Consider the following 6,317-nt stretch of genomic DNA (forward strand, 5'->3'; position numbering starts at 1 on the left):
ACAAAAAATGAGAATACTTCAATATAAATGTTACCCAAATGGTAGAAAACGTTAATACAACTTCAATGTGCTGTCCACGGCTCATAAAACGTGAAAAACCAATGGAAAATGTGAAAAATTCGCTTGTGCCACCATGGGTCACCTTCCAAAGCTTAAAAATAAGAAAAATGGAGGTTTGAGAGAGTGTGGAAGAAGAAGGAGCGGCTGGTCTCCCCCATGCAGACCTAATTTTGTGGTCATATCACCCCTGCCACTCATATTTACAAAACTGCCACTCTGCCACTCATATTTACAAAAATGCCACTCTGGGCCTCAAATGTTGACCCATTGACTTTGCTGACTTGGTAATAACATGGAAATGATATGGAAATGATGTGGCAATGATGTGGAAAGTCTCTTCAACTAAATATTAATGTCCAAGCTCCAAAATTGCTTCACCCAAATACCTAAAAATAATTAAAAACAAAAATTAGGCCAAATAATGTGAAATTAGTCCAAATTTGGAACAGTGGCCCAATAAAGCCCAACAGATGAAAAACACTCTAATGATGAACAATTAAGCACTAATCAACTGTCTAATAGGTGCACAAAGGCTAGTGGAATAGAAGAAAATAATGACTCATCAGTGTGCCTTTTACATTTTCGTTTGAGTCTTATTCATTTTCTATTTCATCTATTTGAGTCATTTTAATTTTCTCATCCATATGTTTTGTCTAGAGTAATGTTTAGTTCAATTATGTCTTAAATTCCTTTATTTAGCTTTCCATTTTGTGTGTTTACAGTCTATTTTTACTGTTGTTTTGCTGTTGTTTTACTGTTGTTTTTGTTTCATAAATACACCTTCTTTTCTCCCTTAGAGCCTTGGAGATGAACCTTCACATCTAGATAACCTTTGTTATCTTAATGTCCAGTGGGAATCTTTCTTGTGCTTGCTTAATAACCTAAGTTTCATTTTTGTTTCTAGTGTGCTTTTAATATTCGTATTTGAGTTCATACTTGTTAATTAGTTCTTCGCAAGTTCTTTAGAGTTAATTTCCATTGTGTTTCCTTGAGTTTCATAATCTTCTTTTGATTCCTTTAAGTTTCCTTCTCTTTTTGTTTCTATTAAAATGCAAATGATCAAGCATAGTGTGGTGCTGATTCTGATTTGTGGTGGAAACTAGCTACTGTCAGACCTATTAAAAAAAAGAAAAAGAGCACAAAAAGAGTACAAGCAAGTGCCAAAAATAATCAAAAGAAAAGATCAAAAGAAAGTGGCAAAAGAAGTACACTAGAATCACTACCATCACTTGAGTTTGAGAGCATTATTTTGTTGCATTTTACTGTTGTTCTAGTTTCTGTCTATCTGTACACTTTCTGTATTTGTTTTATCACAAAAAATTGGCTATTGCAAATCCAGATCTGATTTTTGCCTCTACTAGCTAAAACATAGACGAAGAAAAGAAAACAAAAATCATTGAAAAATGTTAAGAAATGAAGAAATGATAAATCACTGAAATAAACGCTGATTTTCACGTTTTTGGACTGGCAGTGGTTGAAAATTAAAATTTTGTGCAGATTTCTAGCTTTTTTTTTGGTTGTTTTTAATCCACTCTAGTGCCATTCTTTAGGTAATTCATTTAAGTGCTTAACTTGTTTCTTTGCCTTATTTCTAGTTTGTCTTTCTTTGTTAAATCTTTGAGTATGTTTCATGTATATTCCACTTGAGTTTAGCTCTTCTTTCATTTAAGCTTTTCTTGTGTTTTCCTTATTGGCTTCTTTGGTTTGGTGTTACATTCTTGGTGGAAGATTTCTTTGGAGGTAACCAAATATTAAAGGTAGCATCCTAGGAGGTGGAAACCAAAGTGGAACTCCAATCTACAAGTGAAGTTCACAAAGGAAAAAATTAAAAGCAAACACTTGAGTGAGACAAAAGAAGAAAGAAAAGAGTGGAGTGAAACACTTGAAGACTTTTAAAGTTTGCGCAAATTTGTGATTGTATTCGTTTGAGTTGTATTTGTTCAAGTTTTCTTTCTTGTATCATTTTGGACTAATTAAGTGTCTTGGGGGAGCCTTAGGTGTTCTCTCATCTCTTAATTAGAACCTTCTTAAATAGTAAAAGCGCTTGTAGAGGGTGAGTGTGTCTTGCAACATCAAGCCTCACCAAAGTAGGCCGCATAGTTTGACTCTAAATCTTTTTTGTTTTTGTTGCTTAATTGTTAATGTGTCTAATTCTATTTTAGAAGTTTTGTGCAACATTCTTTGAATTACTTTGGCAAGGAAATACTTGGTATGTAAGGAATCCAAGTGATTCACCTCTCTTTCTTGGAAGATAATTCAAGAACTTTGCTATTTACTTCTTCTTTAGAATTTCTTAGTTAGCTTTTAGTAATCATGGCTAGTCAACCCTCCCTACATAGTGCAAGTGATTATGAGGATTCAATTCATAGTTTGAAACATGTTTGTCAACAACTCAAATCACTTGAATTATGGAGACAACAAGAGGCAATTTACAAGGTGAAAGATCAATTGGAAATATATGGCCAAATTGCTCTCTTGGAGGAACAAATCAAAGCTTTAAAGAAAAGAGATGAGAAAATCCAAAATAAGCTAAAAAGTAAGAGTAATTCTAGCAAAGGGTCTAGAAGTGGAGCTTCAATATATGAAGAAGAGGAAGGATTAAGATTAGGAGAATATTATCAACAACCTTCCCACATTAGGAGACAAAGAAAAGACCCTACTCCTAGAGAAGTTAAAGTAGACTTGCCTCACTTTCAAGGAAAGGATGATGTTGAAGCTTATTTGGATTGGGAGATGAAGGTTGAGCAACTTTTTGCTTGCCATCAAGTTAGTGAAGAAAGGAAAGTGCCTCTAGCTACCCTAAGCTTTCAAGGGTATGCTATGTATTGGTGGACTTCTATAGTCCAAGAGAGGCTAAGAAGTAATGGACCTTCAATTGAATATTGGAATGATCTTAAGTCAACCCTTAAGAGGAGACACATTCCCTCCTACTACAATAGGGAGCTCATGAGCAAGCTCTAAAGACTCCAACAAAGAAATATGTCTATGAAAGAATATAGACAGAAAATGGAGTTACTTATGATGAGGGCGGGAATAATTGAGGAAGAGTCCATTACCATTTCTAGATTCTTAAGTGGCTTAAACCTTGATATAAGAGATGGAGTTGAGCTTCTACCTTACCAAGATTTGAATGATTTAGTGCAAATATGCATTAAGGTAGAACAAAAAAATTTGAGAAAATCTTTTTCAAAAAGAAATCAAGCTCAAACTAACTCTTATGTTAAAAAGGATTTTAAGAAGGAAAAGAAAAAGGAAGAGCCACCTAGGAATCTAGGAAAAGGTAAAGACAAAGAGGGGAGTGCATCATCACACACTCGTACAAGTGAAATCAAATGTTTCAAATGTCTTGGTAGAGGTCACATAACATCTCAATGCCCCACCAAAAAGACCATGATTCTTAGGGGTGTTGATAGATATAGGAGCGAAGATGAAAATGAAAGTGAGAGTGGAAGTGAGGAATCCAATGAGTCTAATATAGAAGATGTTCACCCTTGTGAAGGGGACGTTTTGATGGTTAGAAGGATCTTCAACAACTAACCTATTCCAAAAGCACTAACACAAAGAGAAAACATATTTCACACAAGGTGTAAAATTTTGGAAAACATTTGTTCTCTAATTGTGGATAGTGGCTCGTGTAGTACTAGGCTGGTTGACAAGTTGTATTTGACTGTCTTACCTCATCCAAAATCTTACAAACTTCATTGGCTTAATGAAGATGGGGATTTGGCAGCCAATCATCAATTAAAGGTCAAATTTTCCATAGGGAAATATGAAGATAGTGTGCTATGTGATGTAGTACCTATGGAAGCTTGTCATATCTTATTGGGGAGACCTTGGCAATTTGATAAGAAAACCATGCACAATGGTCTCACCAATGAGATTACCTTTACTCACAAGGCTAAAAAGTTTGTTCTTCATCCTCTTTTGCAATCACAAGTGGTTGAGGATCAACTTCAAATGAAGAACAAAACAGAAAAAGAGAAAGATGAGAGAAAAAAAAGTCCAAAAGCTAAATAAAGATGAATCTGAGGCCGGAGAGATTGGTGTTCCTTCTCCCAAGGTCATTCAAAATGAGAACATTTTAACCATGAAATATTTAAATCAAGTTCTCAATATTGACCAACCTTCATGGCTCCTGCTGTGTAAAGGAACACTCACATGTACTGCCACATCTCTTGAGCTTAAGAATCTACCTCCTAAAATTGAAAATCTTTTAAAAGAGTTTGAGGATATATTCCCTAAAGAAGGGCTTGCTGGGCTTCCTCCCTTTAGGACAAATCCTCAAGAAACAAAGGACAAATCCTCAAGAAACAAAGGAGAAAGAATCCCAAGTCCAAGAGTTTTTGGAGAAAGGTTGCGTTCAAAAGAGCCTTAGCCCTTGTGTTGTGTCTGTTTTGTTAGTACCTAAAAAGGATGGGTTATGGGAATGTGTTGTGATTGTAGAGCCATAAATAACATCACCATTAAATATAGGCATCCCATTCCTAGGCTTGATGACATGCTTGATGAATTGCATGGGTCCCTCATGTTTTCTAAAATTGATCTAAAGAGTGGTTATCACCAAATAAGAATCAAAGAAGGTTATGAGTGGAAAACCGCTCTTAAGACCAAATTTGGATTATATGAGTGGTTGGTGATGCCATTTTGGCTTACTAATGCACCTAGCACATTCATGAGGCTAATGAATCACGTTCTTAGAGAGTGCATAGGAAAGTTTGTGGTTGTCTACTTTGATGACATTTTGATCTATAGCAAGAGCTTGCATGAGCACATAGACCATCTGAGGTCTGTCCTTACCATCCTTAGGGTAAATAGTTTTGTTTGCAAATAAAGAGAAATGCATTTTTTGTGTAGATAGTGTTATTTTCTTAGGTTTTGTAGTAAATAAAAATGGGGTACATGTTGACCCTACAAAAATAAAGGCCATCCAAGAATGGCCTACTCCTAAAAATGTTTGAGATGTTAGGAGCTTCCATGGTTTGGCAAGCTTTTATAAGAGGTTTGTTCCTAACTTTTCTACTTTGGCTTCACCCTTCAATGAACTTGTCAATAAAGATGTATCTTTTAATTGGGGTGAAAAACAAGAGTCTGCTTTTCAGCAACTCAAGGAAAAGCTCACCAATGCACACATTCTTGCTTCACCAAACTTTTCAAAAACCTTTGAGCTAGAGTGTGATGCATCCGATGTAGGAAGAGGTGTTGTGTTGTTGCAAGGAGGGCACCTAATTGCTTATTTAAGTGAAAAACTTCATGGTGCCTCCCCCAACTATCCCACCTATTATAAGGAATTGTATGCCTTAGTTAGGGCTCTTCAAACTTGGGAACACTACCTTGTGTCCAAAGAGTTTGTCATTCATAGTGACCATGAGTCGCTAAAATATTTGAAGGGCCAACACAAGCTGAAAAAAAGACATGCTAAGTGGATGGAATTCTTGGAACAATTTCCTTATGTGATAAAGTACAAGAAGGGCAAAAGTAATTTGGTGGTTGATGCCTTGTCTAGAAGGCTGATGAGTGCGTATTTTTGCCCTCATTCAATGTTTAATTCTGGGTATTTAATTGAGTTTATGTGCTTAAAGAGTGATTTAATTGATAATTCTTATAATTAGGCCATTTGAGCTTGTGTGATAAAAATGTGTTAAAAAGTGATTTTTAGCTACATAAATTATGTTTGAATATTTTAACGTTTGTTGATGCAGCTGAAATTAAGATTAAGCTCATTGAAGGTGAGAAAATAAATTGATTAAAGTTACAAACCACCTGTAAATAAGGCTGAAATTAGCAAGTTCTGAGAAAATCACTTATGCACCCCCTAAATTACACATAAACTCCCCTTTTCCAAATGGGCTGTAGAAAATCTACTTTTACACCCTCTAATATGTCTATTTACACCCTTACTACCACTTAAACCCAACTCACTCAGATCATGGCATGTGGCAATCCCCAACTTTCAAATCAGACCACCCCTGCACCTGTTCGTCAATCGCCGGCCACTGCAACACCCACAACTGCGTCGCATCCACCATTAGCGCACTAGATCTGTACCACTTCGTGCGACCATCACGAGGCCAGTTTGAACCTCCAACACAGTGCACCAATAGATCGGCAACCACACAAAACCATCACCTGCGGCAGCAACAACATTGGAAGCGGAAACCCTAATTCTGGAGAGAGAAGGAGCTGCAACGTGTCAGTTTGCTGTTGCACAGTCAAACTAGTAAAAGCTTGTCAAACAGTCAACTCTGGTCAATATTCAA

At 36.2% G+C, this 6,317-nt stretch overlaps 1 pseudogene; it reads left to right on the forward strand.

The window, feature by feature from the left end:
• Positions 1 to 2,373: 2,373 nt before the first annotated feature.
• LOC146887792 (uncharacterized) lies at positions 2,374 to 4,077 on the forward strand (annotated as a pseudogene).
• Positions 4,078 to 6,317: the final 2,240 nt, after the last annotated feature.

Source organism: Vigna unguiculata, chromosome 3 (assembly GCF_037176805.1).
Source record: "Vigna unguiculata cultivar grain cowpea cultivar isolate G323 ecotype 2 chromosome 3, ASM3717680v1, whole genome shotgun sequence".
NCBI lineage: Eukaryota > Viridiplantae > Streptophyta > Magnoliopsida > Fabales > Fabaceae > Vigna > Vigna unguiculata.